Source organism: Hippopotamus amphibius, chromosome 17, assembly GCF_030028045.1.
Source record: "Hippopotamus amphibius kiboko isolate mHipAmp2 chromosome 17, mHipAmp2.hap2, whole genome shotgun sequence".
In the NCBI taxonomy this organism is placed as follows: Eukaryota; Metazoa; Chordata; class Mammalia; order Artiodactyla; family Hippopotamidae; genus Hippopotamus; species Hippopotamus amphibius.
The window spans coordinates 20,223,726-20,237,875 of NC_080202.1; the positions used below are offsets into that span (position 1 = coordinate 20,223,726).

Here is a 14,150-nt window from a genome sequence, read left to right on the forward strand (position 1 = left end):
TTCCCAAGTCAGTTGAATGAATGCTAAATAAAGGCACATAGAAAGATTCGTTCTTTCAACAGGTGTTAACAGAGAGCTCTGTGTGCCTGTTCTCATCTGGTTACTAGGGATACAGGATGGTGACATAGATAAGACCCTGCTTTCGTGGAAGTCACATTCCAGAGGGAGAGATGGGTCATGAGTGAGTAAATCAGCAATTGGTAATTCCGAATAATAATACATCCTGTGAAAAAAAGAGACCAATAATAAATGGTGTGGCCAGGGAAGGCCTCTCCAAGAAGGTGGCATTTTACTGAAACCTAAGTAATGAAGAGCTGGTCATGTGAGAAACAGGGCAAGATTGTTCCAGGCAAAAAGAACAGCCTATGCAAAGGCCCTGAGGTGGGAATGAGCTTGCTTTGCTGGAACAGACAGAAGCCCGGAGTGAGGAGTGGGGGGAGGGGAGGGGGAGGATGAGGTCAAAGAGGAAAGCAGGGGCCAGATCAGAAAAGGCTTTGTCGGCTAAGGTATGGAGTTTGGACTTGGTGTTAATAGGATGCTATGGAAGGATTTTAAACTATGTGTAGGAAAAGGTCTTGAAAAGACCTCTATTATACTTTGATTGGTGGTTATCACTGAAGAGAGAGGGTTGAGGGGGTGAAAGAGGAAAGGATAGGGTATCAGACAGCAAGACTAGTGTCAAATTATAAGATAGGAGGCAAACTTGGGGTTGCTCACACCCACCCACTCAGAGGGACCCAGCATCAGGGTGGCAGGAGGCTTCAGCCAGAGGTCTGGGGTGGGGACGGTGGGGGGCAGTGGTATCCAGACTCCAGTGGGAGAGGGCACTGGACAGGGCATGGGAAGTAACTAGAAGCTGTGTGTAGCCCCAGGGGACCCTGTGAGGTTAGGACAGACAGGAAGTGGGCTCTCAAGACAGGAGCAGGAGGCCAGCTCTGCAGCCTGGACACTCATGGCGGGGAGAGGGAAGGGTTAGGTGAAGAGGTGGGAGCCTCTGGCTTCCAAGAACTGGGTCTCTATGAACCATCTTTTCACACATTCATCTATTCAATGAGCACGTGTTAAACACCTCCAAAGTGCCAGCTGAGCCCTCATCACCAGGGATAGGAGAGTGAACATGATGGACTAGGATCCCACCCTCTTGGACCTCACAGCACAGCAATGAGAGCTGTGTCCACCTGACCAGACCTACCCCCTTGGAGGAGGAAGGCAGAGGGAGGGAAGGAAGTGCTCTGAATATGTACCAGGGGCCAGGCATACGCTGACCTCTTACATGCACCATATTATTTCACCCTCCTGACAACTCTAGGAGGAATTACATCAAACATGAATTATAGGTGAGGACCCTGGGGCTCAGAGAGGTTAAGGGATTTGCTCAACGTCACACCACTGTAAGTGTGAGCTGTAATTTGGTCCTATATCTGTCAGAATCCAAATCCTCGGCTCCTTTGAGGCCACCATGCTGGAGACTGGAGAGGGGTCCAGTGGGCTGGGCAGGGATGAACCTGTGACAGCTGGTGACCCCTGGGGGTGTAGTTGGGGGATCAGCTACTCGAATCTGACCACACTGGAGGGAGGCGGTTTGCTAGGGAATCAGACCAAATGTGCCCCCTTCACGCACGTGATCTGGGCTCAGGCCCTACAGGGACCACCCAGCGAGGCTGTCTGAGCTGCCCCCACCCTCACCCTGGCCACTGAGGCTCTCTCTCTGGGGACACTCAGGGCCTAAACTTCAGGGACTTCTCTTCCACTACACTGGGGCTGCCACGCTGCTCAGAAACTTCTGTCTCTCTCTCTCTCTCTCTCTCTCTGTCACACACACACACACACACACACACACACACACACACAATCTGTGGTCTCACAGCCCAGCATTCAAAACCCTGTCCAACCTGGCCCCAAACTCCTCAGGCTCATTTTCTAACACCTGGCACCTCCCAGCACGCACACCCTGTGCTGCAGCAAGCCAGGAACGTAAAGCGACTCATACTCACTCCAGGGAGCTCAGGGAAGCACACAGGACATCTCATGGGGGCCCCAGGCTTCTCTCTGCTCCCTTCTGCTCCTCGAGCACACTGGCTCTCTCTGCCTACCCACAGCCCCGTAACCTGGGCTGGCACCAATTCCCGCTCCTGGGATGGGCTTCCTGCTCACTACCATCCACCTCACTAGCTCTTAGGGTTCAAATTCCCAGCAGCAGAGCTCTGATTGGCTCCTCATAGGTCAGGGAGTCTACGTCTGGTCCAATCAGCTGTGCCGACAAGAAATGGAATTCTTTGGACATAGGACTGTCCTGTCTACGGCTCAGGGTCTCTAAGAACGGGCAGTGAGCCTAGAGCAACGGTTGACGTTGGACCACTTCCTGTTCCTCAAACAGACCTATAGCTGCCAGCCTTTGCCCCTGCTGTCCCCTCCCCCTAAACACCCTGCCCGCAGATCTCTGTCCTCCATTGTCCAGACCAAGTTATTTGATTTCTCCAGTCCTCCAGCGGGGTAAGAACCCCCACCCCCAACACTTTGGGATGGGCCCCTACCCCATCTCTCCCACCATGGCCTCTTCCAATGATTCATTCCTAGTTTATCTGAGCTCTTCACCAGCACACATGGATTTGGTTCTGCCCAGCCTCAGTTTGCCCGGGTACGGCATCCCTGACCCCAGTCCAGCTCCACCCCGCCCCTCCCCCCACCCCACCACCGCACTGACGTTCAAACAAACTGAATAGGGGAAAAGCAAATGCACATTCTGGAGACCCGATCAGGCCAGTGAGGCCAGCTCACTGGGAAAAACCATCGGCCAGGCTTTTCCGCAGCAAAGCTGATTCCCTCTCTAGACTGAGAAAATGTCTCCTTGCCAGCCCAGCCTCCAAGCTAACCCCCACCCTCAGCCAGACCTATTTAGTTAGGCTCCTCCACAGACCCCATCTTCCCCAGTTTCCTATTCTTAACACCTAATCTGAAACTCTCAGGTTTCCCCACACCTGCAAAACCTTTTAAAGCAGAGATCACAGTCAAATGCTCAGATGCTGAAGATAATAACCCTGCCCTCCTTCACCCCCTTTGCCTGCAGAGCAGGGTCTGGGCTTAGACTTTCCATTCTAAGCCCCATTAATTTTTCCCCCTCTCTCTTCTTTTTTTAAACACAGGGTAATTTAAAGCCTCTTTTCACAGATGAGAGGCTTTTGACTTTGGCACTAGAACAGGGATTTGATTTATTTATTTTTTGATCCTCAGAATAGATTTTTTTTTCCCAGCCATAGGGACCCCTGATCCTCTGGGCCGAGCTCAAGCTTTTACAGAAACGATGGGTTGGACCCAGGAGGAAAGGCGACCTGCCCAAAGTCACACAGCACAGGTGGATAGAGGACCTGGCTCTCCTGATGCCTCTCCTCTGGACTCCTCTCTTTTCACTCTGCTGTCGTTTTTTTTATAACTTGCAGAAGTTATGCGCTTAAAGAGAAAAACAGAAGGAAACTAGACCAAAAAGCATCACCGAGAGAAGGCGGAAGCATAGACCAGCACAATTATGACAGTCACTGTGTGACCACAGAGCTGGCGGCTGGGCCTGGGGGCAGTGCTAGAACCACAGCCGCCTTCAGAGCCCCTTGGCCCCCAAGCAGAGTCTCAGGCACTAAGAAATAGTGGCCTTGGTGCCTCTGCCTCCCAGCCACTCCAGGTGAGGCTGGGATCCCAGGATCTACCCATTGTTCTGGCCGCTGTCATCATAGAGCCCGAGGTTCACAGGGGAGGCGGGGGGAGGCGAGGAGGGGAGGGGGTCACTAGGTGCCAGGCCCTTTGCACACACAGTCACATCCAGCCTTCCCAACAACCCCATGAGGCTTCCATCATTCCACAATGCCCACTCTACAGATGAGGAAACTGAGGCTCAGAGGAACCCAGCAACTTGTTCAAGATCACATAGCAGGTATATGGTAGATCTGGGATCGGAAGTTGTCTGGCTCAAGAGCCCACGCTCTTCCTAATACAACCCTCAGATTAGATTTTTCAAAGTTCCACAGTCTGGGAAGGATCCAGGTGGCGAGGATCAGAGTTGGACCGAGGGACTATCCATCCGCGAATAAAAAAAAATGCTAACTGTCATGAGTGCCTGGGGCCATGCAGATCAGCAGACGGCTGACCTCGATGCCGACCGGGGTGGACCCCAGCAGGTAGGACTGGAATCACTCACCTGGGATCAGGCCTCTCTTCTCTTGCCCTGGAGGCTGACCCTGCCTGTGTGGACAAGGCCAGCCATTCCAAGGCCACTCCAAGCCCTAGACACCTGTAACGCCCCAGGAGAGAAACATACAGGTGTCGTAGACCATGGGGTTGGGTGGCATCAAAGTAGAATTAGATGGAAGCAGGCTGTGCTAGGGCCGGGGATGGACTTGCCCCCATTCCAGAAAGTTCTGCCCTGATGGAGGAGGAGAAGGAGGAGGCTCTGGCAGTAGGAAAATGAAGTTGCTCTCTCCTTGGAACTTGGGTCTTAGGAGGATTCTCCTTGGGATTGGTGCTTACCCAAGTAAAAGCCCATGGTCTTGAGATGACCATCAGGGCCCTATATGACCTGTGACCTCAATGGCCGCATGCCCTATTCTGTCCTCGTGTTTCCTCCTCCCTGGCCACACCCGCCACCTCACTATTCCTCAAATACCCGAGGCACACTCCTGCCCCCGGGCCTTTGCAATTGCAGTTCCCTCTGCCTGCACCTCCTCCAGACCTCAGTTTAACTCACTTCTTCCCTACAATTACAAGTCAGCCAGTGCCTAACCTGCACTTTCTTGCCTTTTCTCCTTCATACCTCTGGCCATCTAGTATAATATATTTTGTCCTAATGGACGCATGTATTTATTTGTCTCGCATAAGCTCTGTGAGGTCAGGGATTTTGTCCATTTTGCTCTCTTCCTGGAGTTTCCAACAGTGCCTGGAACATATGTGCATCATCCTTGAATGAGGTCTTCAGCTTTCCGAAGGCAGGAGCCAGCATCCCCTGGGCCACAGTCTGGGTTGGTGTTTGGAAACGGCAAACACCAGCCGCTTGTCACATGCAGGCACCTGTAAGACCACCCAACTGTGAATGAATGTGCGAGTGAGGGCAGTGGGAGGCAGGCCAGGGCAGGGAGGAAATTTCCACCGGGTGGTCCCAATTACCACGGTAATTATAGCCTCACATTTCTCTCCATCGCAGCATATGCTTCTATTCAACCAGGAGGGTCTAGACCAACACTGAGGGATGTGTGTGTGAGAGAAAGAGAGAGAGAGAAATTTTTAGAAAAACATATTCAGAGTCAACAGGCAGCCACAGACGGATGTCACCCAAAGGGTATGTGCCAACAAGAGCAACTGCCTTTTCCCTTCTAATAAATTCCTCCCAGGGGCTGTGGGACCTGAGTCAATAAGGAGGTTCTAGGAAAGAGCAATGAAGAGCCCCCAAGGCTGTATTTACCTGACATCCAACAAATGGATGAAAAGTGAAAAGTCATCATTGCCAGGGTGTTTGATTTTTCTCTGTACAAAGCCCTAGGTATTTAGAAACATCTGGGCGATGAGCTGGCTGATTCTGCTTTTCGTCCAGATGCTTCACATTACCTAGGCTCAGCCTCACGGTGGTTGCTGTAGAGACAGGTTCAAGCTGAGGATGGGGGACAGAGATGGGTGGGGAGAAGGGGCCACAGTCCTGCCCTGTGCAACCTTCTGCCCCTTGGTTCACTCTAGTCTTAGCCACCTGCCTCCTCGGCTGGAAAGGTTTGCTCTCCCCAACCCCCTCACACTGCCCCCAAGTTGCACAGAGCCGAGAGACACTGACGTTTATTCAACATCTTCCACTGGGAATCCGCCAGCCCAGCACAGCATTCGCTGGCATCTTCCTGCTCTTGGATTATACAGGCAGCGACTTTGATAGAATCTGGCAACCAGATTTATGAATCAGTCGATATTTATTGCGGGTAACAATCCATTTCCATGTCTGGTCTGTGCACACAGAACCCTGCTCCAGGCACACAGAGGCCTTGGTGCTAAATGTTGGAGAGGTTCAGGTGAACACATCTGGGGAGGGGGCAAAGGAAAGGGGTCTGACATCATCAAAAATGAGATAAAATATAACATGGAGGAGTGTAACTGGTAGGGGGAGAGAGGGAAGGAGCTAGCTACCCTATCCGTCCCACGTTTACGTGGTCTGCCCTTCTCAGCCCTCTCCCAATCCCCCATATCCTCCAACTAGCAAAAGTCAACTAAGTATTATACTATTTGAAGTCAAACATGTTGCAAAATTCTGATGCAATGCATTCCAAAGAAAACTGAAAGGCTCTGTGTGTGTGTTCTAATTATCTATGCTTTTGTTCTCTCCCCTGCTCACTAGCCCCTTAAAGAAACTGAGCCTGACCACCCAAGCCCAGTCTTCTGATGGACCAATCAGAGAGCCCAAGTCGTAGCTCAGCTGATGTATGGCCAGGGAAAAGGCTACCTGGGATTCTCTTGTTTGCATGTCTGCACTGATTGGCTAAACCACTGCCCCTATGGTAGACAGTAAGCTCTCAGTTAAAGCAGAGGGAAGCCAAGTGTCCACCCATCCAATGGCAGTCTGTTTATTTTGAGGTCTAAGAAGGATAGTCTGTTACTGTTCTGGGCTTCTTAAGACGAATTGGAAGAAGTGAGGGGTGGAATTTAAGATGGGTGGGAAGAAAGAAGTAAAATGGTCACCTTTTAGTGTCCCCTTCTCAGCCCTAACTCTGCCTCCCGCTCCAATCACTCCTTAGTCCCCTGGCCCTCTGTGCCAAGGCCACCACCCTTTTGGCACTGTGCCCTCAGTCCACCCCACAGACACTCTCATACCTTCTTGCAGGAAATACAAGGCACTAAGAGGCACTGAGGAGGAAAAAGGGAAATGTTTGAGGGGCTTAGCAGCCCTGCAAAAATTACAGAGCAGATTCTCTACCCACAGGGAGATGAGAGATACCCTGACCCTGCCTCATTTCTCCAGCCTTCACACCATTTAGGATCACAGGGGCTGTTCTAGCAGTGATGGAGGAGCTGGGGGGCAATGGCTGGGTTGTGGAGACAGGACCTGGCCCCATCTTCACCCACCCGCAAAGCCTGGGCCTGAAGTTGAGCAGAGGAACTGCTTTCTTGCCTTACAGAGACAATAGGTCCGGGGGGGTGAAGGAGGGAAGCGGGGGAGGAGGAGGGAGAGGCAGGCCAGACAAAAGAGGCAGCTCAGGAACCAACTCCACAAATGGTACAGAAAAGAAATGGACTGGGCCAGCCCCCATCTCCCAAATGGGAGGAAAATGAAAAGTACCTAGAGGAGGTAAGAGACAACTGCCCCCTACCCCACCCAAGGATCAGGATACCTGGGCTCTTAACCTGGCTCTGGTCAATTCCTTCACCCCTCCAGACCCCTGTCAGATAGGGAATCATCGTTTCTCAGCCCTCCCCCAGAGCTAGTCACACAAGACAACACGTGAAGGGCTGGAATTTCTGCGGCTCCAAAGGACAGAATCAGAACCGATGGGTAAGTTTACAGGGGATTGGGCTTACACTCAGTGTGTAAAAGAGCTTTCTACGTTCAAAGTGCCTGGCAACAGAAGCAGCTCAGATACTGATCTAGCACAGTTCAAGCACCCAAGCAGAGTTTGGATGACCATCTGTTGTAGGGTATGATTTCCGGATATTTTCATGCACTAGATGGGAATCTGGGCATATCTGTTGGCTGCCTCTAACTCTTTAGGATGCTATGATTCACTCATTGAACAAATGTTTATTGGTTGCCCACTAGACCCATCTCAGTCACTGATGTACTGTGTGACTACCAATGTTCCTCTCTGAAGCCAGTTTCCCACATATAACATGAGAGCGTTGGGCCAGTAGACCCCTGAGGGCTCTTCCAGCTCTGACAGTCTGCCTTGTTCTAAATGGGATCAGAAGGAACTACAGAGGCTCACTCGCTACCCCCTCGTCCCCCTCCTCCTGCTTCTTCCCACACTACCTATAACTTAGCAGAGTTGGGACAGAATGAACCTCTCCTGGCCTGGGATGCCGTGTAAAACAGATGGGCCTGTTGCCATAGAGACCAGGGAGCTACTTGTCTTGGGGGGCTGGGCATTGGGTGAGGGGGTGAAGGCAGGCACGGGTGATTTACTCCTCCAATAGCCCAGCCCAGAATCTACCTGAATGTTAGATGGGTAGCTCCAGGCAATCGCTCAGCCAGACAGATCAGAAGCCACTTAAGATGAAAAACCCAGAACATTTGCACATCTCTTCCCAGGGATGCCTGTGACTTCTCTGGCTACCCACCCCGACTGCACAACCTTGAGCAGGTCAGCCCACCTCTAGCTCAGGGGATTTGACTCAGTCCTCCCACTGGCAAAGCTGGGGGAACACACATTCTGTCCTAAAGGAGGTGGGGGAGGGGGGAATGTGGATATAGGTAGTTCCAGAGGGTACTGGCTGGGGGAACTGGGGGAAGCTGACTTCTTGGTCTCCTTAGAAAAAAGAGTTCTCTGGCAATCAGCACTGCCTCCAAGGAGGGAGTGAGCTCCCCAATCCTGGAAGCATTCAAGCTATGCTGGGAAGATCCTCCATCAGGGACTCTCAGGACAACTTCCCCATCAAGCAGGAGATCGAGCCTGGTAGCTTCTGCGGGGGCAGCTCTTTCAGTTCTGATATCTGGTGATAGCACAAGCAAAAGAATATCATGGTTACAAGCATGCACTTTGGAGTCAGACAGACTTGGGCTCAGGTCCCAGCTCTGTACCTTACTTGCTGTGTGACCTTAAGCAAGTTAGCTTCCTCTGAACCTCTATTTCCTCACCTATGAAATGTGAGTCATAACACCAGCTTTATAGGATTTTCTGGAAAGGATTAAAATGAAGCAATGTATCTAAAGTGCTTAGTATAGTACCTAGCCCATTTGAATACCTGATAAGTGGTTATTATTAGAATTCTATAATTAGTAAACATGCAAAGGAATGGGAGCTCCCCAGCTCTTTGGATTGGACTCAGCCGAGATGACTGGTTCCTGATGTACCACTTACTGTGTGATCGTGGGCAAATTTCTTTAAAAAAATTTATTTACTTATTTTATTTTTGACTGCATCAGGTCTTAGTTGCAGCACGCGGGATCGTCACTGTGGCGTGTGGGATCCTCCACTGTGGTGCACGGGCTTCGCTCTAGCTGTGGCCCACATGCTCAGTAGTTGCCCCGCGGCATATGGGATCTCAGTGGCCGGACCAGGAATCGAACCTGCATCCCCTGCGTTGGAAGGCAGACTCTTTACCCCTGGACCACCAGGGAAGTCCCATCATGAGCAAATTTCTTAATCTCTTTTTGCCTCAGTTTCCTCATCAGTAAAACGAGGCTGATAATAGTGCTCACCTCATAGGATTATTGTGAGGATTGAATTCTGTGTCCCATCTAGTGCTTAGGACGGGACGTAGCCCAGAGCAAGCACCCAATAGCCGTGTGCTACCATCGCCAGCAGCACTGTCTCACCCTCGTCCTCAGCTCCGGTTGTCTCCCCAGTGCTTAGGATTTGTTAGGGACAAGAGATCCATTTAGAGATAGTGGTTCGTGAGTGAGGTAATGCTGCTTCAAAATTTAGTGGAAACAACACAGACTGAAAGGAAGAAAAAGGGGGGAGAGGCAACCTGAAGGGAGACCCAGCAGAGCAAAGTTGGTAACTAACGGAAGAGAGCAAGGACTCACAGTGGCTCCACACTTGTCGGGAAGGGAGGGGGACTGAGAGAACAGGAGAAGAAGGGACCAACAGGGGAAGTGGGGAGTGATTCCACGTGGAAACCCCAATCTTCGTACAGTGCAAATGTTCCGTATTCAGTTGACACACGTGTCTTGAGCACCTACAGTGAATTAGGCACTAAAAATATAAATCTGAACAGACATGGTGCCTGCCTCCCAGGACTTTGTAGTGTCAGGGGGAAAGCAAAGACATTCCAAATGCACACAATGAAGTATAACAGATGCTTTTATCCACAGTATCTGTCCAACTAGCTGCAGAACAAGGAAGTGATTGATTTCACCAGGCTTCAAGGAGGAAGCAACTCATGAACTGAGTAGATGTTCTTCCAGGAGGACTAGGGGGAGGCATACTCTGTATGAAGGGAGAGCATGAGAAAAATGCCAGTGAGTGAAAAGCCATGTCATGTTCAAGACATATGAGTCACTCTGATGTTCAGGACCATCAGACCCACAGCTGAGGCTAGGGATGTCTCAGGGGACCGTGGCCTGGACAGCAGTGTGGGCCATAATACAGAAAGAGAGAAGGGTCAGAAGGGTGTTGTGTTGGGGTGTGGGAACCCTGAAAGGGAAGGAGATAGGAGTTTACAACGTGGGTTTAGAGTCAGACATACAAGAAGAGAATTTGGTTGAGAGCAATCAGGGACAAAATTCTTCCTTTAAGGTTGGAGGAAAGGAAGGAAGGAAGGAAGGAAGGAAGGAAGGAAGGAAGGAGGAAGGGAGGGAGGGAAGGAGGAAAAGGAAGGGAGGAAGGAAGGAAGGAAAGGGACATTTTGAAGTAGGGAGTGGGAACCAACAAGCCTGGGAGGTCCACTCTTGACTTTTCCAGAAAAGTCAGAGGCAAGGACACTAGTTAAAATAAAAAAGTGGGGAGGGGTAAGGGGCTGGATTATGAAGGAAAAAAGAGCACAATTACTGATATCAGGAATGAAAGAGGGACTATTACTACATTTCCTACAGACATTATAAGGGTAAATAAGAACATTATAAACAACTTAAACTAGACACATTCCTTGAGAAGTACAAGTAACTAAAACTGACACAAGATAAAACAGAAAAATATAAATAGCCCTATATCTATTAAATAAAGTGAATTTGTTGTCAAAAATCTTCCCACAAAAAAACCTCCAGCACTGGATGGTTACACTATGAATTTTGTCAAGTACTTAAGAAAGAAATAATGCCAAATTCAGAAAATAGAGGAAGATGAACATTCCCAACTTGTTTCATGATGCCAGATTAACTCTGATAGTAAAATCTGACAAAGACACTACAAAAAGAGAAAAATATGACAAAACGATATTTATCACATAGATTAAAAAAATCCTTAACAAATTATTAGCAAGTAAAATCCAACAACACACAAAAATACTAATACATCATGACCAAGGTTTATTTTGAGAATGCAAAATTGTTTGAACATTCAAACTCACTAATATAATTCACTACCTTAACAGAATAGAGAAGAAAGCCTATATGATTGTTTTATAAAATCCAATATCTGTTCATCATATTTTAAAGATCTGAGCAAATTAGGAAGAGAAGGAATTTTTTCAGTCTGATAAAGGACATCTATGAAAAACCTACAGCTAAACATCATATTTAATACAATTTAATAAACATTCCCCCTAAGATCAGGAACAAAGCAAGGCTGGCCACTCTCACTACATCTATTTAACATTTTATTGGAGGTTTTAGCTAGGGCAATGTGGCAAGATAAAGGCATAAAAGGCACAGAAATGAAGAACTAAAATTATGCGCACAGATGGCATGATTGTTTATGTAGAAAATCCCCAGTAATCTATAAAATAGCAACTAGAACTAAGAAATGAATTTAGGAAAGTCCCAGGATAAAAGAGCAACACTCATAGATCAATTGTGTTTCCCTATCCTAGCAGCAAATCATTGGGAAGCGAAATCTTTAAAAATTCTGTTTACACTAAAGCCAAAAAACATTAAAATACTTAGGAATAAATTTAACAAAAGATGTGCAAGACCTACACATTGAAAATTACCCCCCCAAAATACTGAGATAAGTTAAGGAGGACTGAAATAAATGTTTGTATGTGAAAAGACTCAATGCTATTCAAATGTCAATTCTCTCCAATTTGATATAGAGAGTCAACAAAATCCCAATCCCAATTTCTGGCAGGCTTTATTTGGAGAAATTGACAGGCTCATTCTAAAATATACAGGAAATGCAAATGACCTAGAATACCAAAGGTAATCTTGACAAAGAAAAACAAAGTTGGAGAACTTAAACTACCTAATTTCAAGACTTGCTACAAAACTGGTGCCCGGTCATCAAGACAACATGATGATATAAAGAGAGACATGTCATTCAACAGAACAGAATAGAGAGCCCAGAAATAGACCCATATTAAAATGGTCATTTGATTTTTCAAGGAGGAACTAAAGCAATTCTATGAGTAAAGCAATCTTTTCAACAGGTGTGGCTGGAACTACTGGCCATCAATACAAGAAAAACATGAACATTGACCTCTATCTCACACAATGCATGAAATTAAATTTGAGATGAATCATAGATCTAACCCCAAAAGTTAAAACTGTAAATCTTCCAGAATAAAACGTAGGAGAATATCTTCATCACCTGGGGATAGGCAAAGATTTCTTAGAAAGGAGGCAAAAAGTAATAATCATCAAAAAAATGCAATCATTTAGATTTCATAAAAATTTATAACTCCTGATCATCAAAAACATAATTAAGAAAATGATGATGTGCAATGGCTGTGAACAGCAGCTTCCTTGGTAGTATATGCAGCCTGTTGCTTGCATGGGTTGCCCTAAGAGACATTGGAGACCACCCTTTCCAGTGGACATTTATGTCTGACCTCATGTTGTCCCCAATCTAGGCTCCAGACAGGTATTCAGGTGCCTTCAGAAAGCCCCAGGGCACAGTGACCAGGGACCATATTTTCCAAGTCATCATGTCTACTGCACCAAGCTGCAGGACCAGAAGCATGTGACTGAGGTCCTACATAGGGCCTGGTTCAAGTTCCCTGGTCACCAGAAGATCCTTGTCTCCAAGAAGTGGGGCTTTACCAAGTTTAATGCAGATGAATTTGAAGCCACGTGGCTGAGAAGTGGCTCATCCTGGATGGCTGTGGGGTCAAATATAGCCCTAATCATGGCCCCGTGGACAAATGGTGAGCCTGCACTCTTGGTTTCAGCACTGCCCCCTCCTTACTCACACCTACCAATAGATCCTACTTCATGTCCAAAAAATGAAATAGGTAACAAGTCGCAGACTAGAAGGAAATAGTTGCAAAACAATCCGTTAAAGGACTTGTATCAAGTATATATAAAGAACTACAATGCAATAATAAAAACACAACCAACCCAGTAAAAAGTAGGGCAACTGTTTGAACAGACATTTCACAATAAGGTAGGTGTACTGAATGCATTCCTACCCCATGACCCCGCAATTCCACTTCCAGGTATTTACCCAAAAGAAAGGAAAAAATATGTCTACAAAATGATGTGTACAAGAATATTCACAGATGCTTTATTCACAGTAGCCCCTGACTGAAAATAACCCCAAGGGACTTCCCTGGTGGCACAGTGGTTAAGAATCCGCCTGCCAATGCAGGGGACACAGGTTTGATCCCTGGTCTGGGACGATCCCACATGCCTTGGAGCAACTAAGCCCGTGAGTCGAAACTACTGAGCCCTCGAGCCACAACTACTGAAGCCCATGCACCTAGAGCCCATGCTCCGCAACCAGGGAAGCCACCGCACTGAGAAGCCCATGCACTGCAAGGAAGAGTAGTCCCCGCTCACCACAACTAGAGAAAGCCCGCTCGCAGCAACGAAGACCCAATGCAGCCAAAAATTAAATTAAATTAAATTTAGAAAGAAAAGAAAATATCCCCAAAAAACTGTCTTGAAGAGGAAAATGGATAAACCAATTGTAATCACTGATTGGTGATACAAAAGGGACAAAGTACTGACACATGCAACAAAATTGATGAATCTCAAAAACATGATAAGTACATACTATTTGATTCCATTTTTGTGAAATTTTAGAAAGATTTTTTTGAAAAAATGAAAACAGATTGCTTCTGCAGGATGAGAGCAGTGATTGACTGGAAAGCGGCATGAACAGACCTCCTGGGTGATGGAAATGTTCTACATCTTGATAGGGATTTGGGTTACACGTGCATAAGTGTTTGTCAAATCTCCTTGAAGAATACTTATAATCTGTACGTTTCACCATTTCATTGATATATGCATAACACCCCTCCCCCCATACACATGCACACAAAAAACCATAAGCAAATATTGAATTCTACTTAACGGTATGCATGCTGAAGTGCTTGGAATGAAGTATACTGATGGTCTGCATCTTACTTTAAAATATACCAGAAATAAGATGTACTGA

At 47.6% G+C, this 14,150-nt stretch overlaps 1 pseudogene; it reads left to right on the forward strand.

Moving 5' to 3' along the window:
• Positions 1-12,416: 12,416 nt before the first annotated feature.
• On the forward strand, positions 12,417-12,574 carry LOC130841087 (small nucleolar RNA SNORA70; annotated as a pseudogene).
• Positions 12,575-14,150: the final 1,576 nt, after the last annotated feature.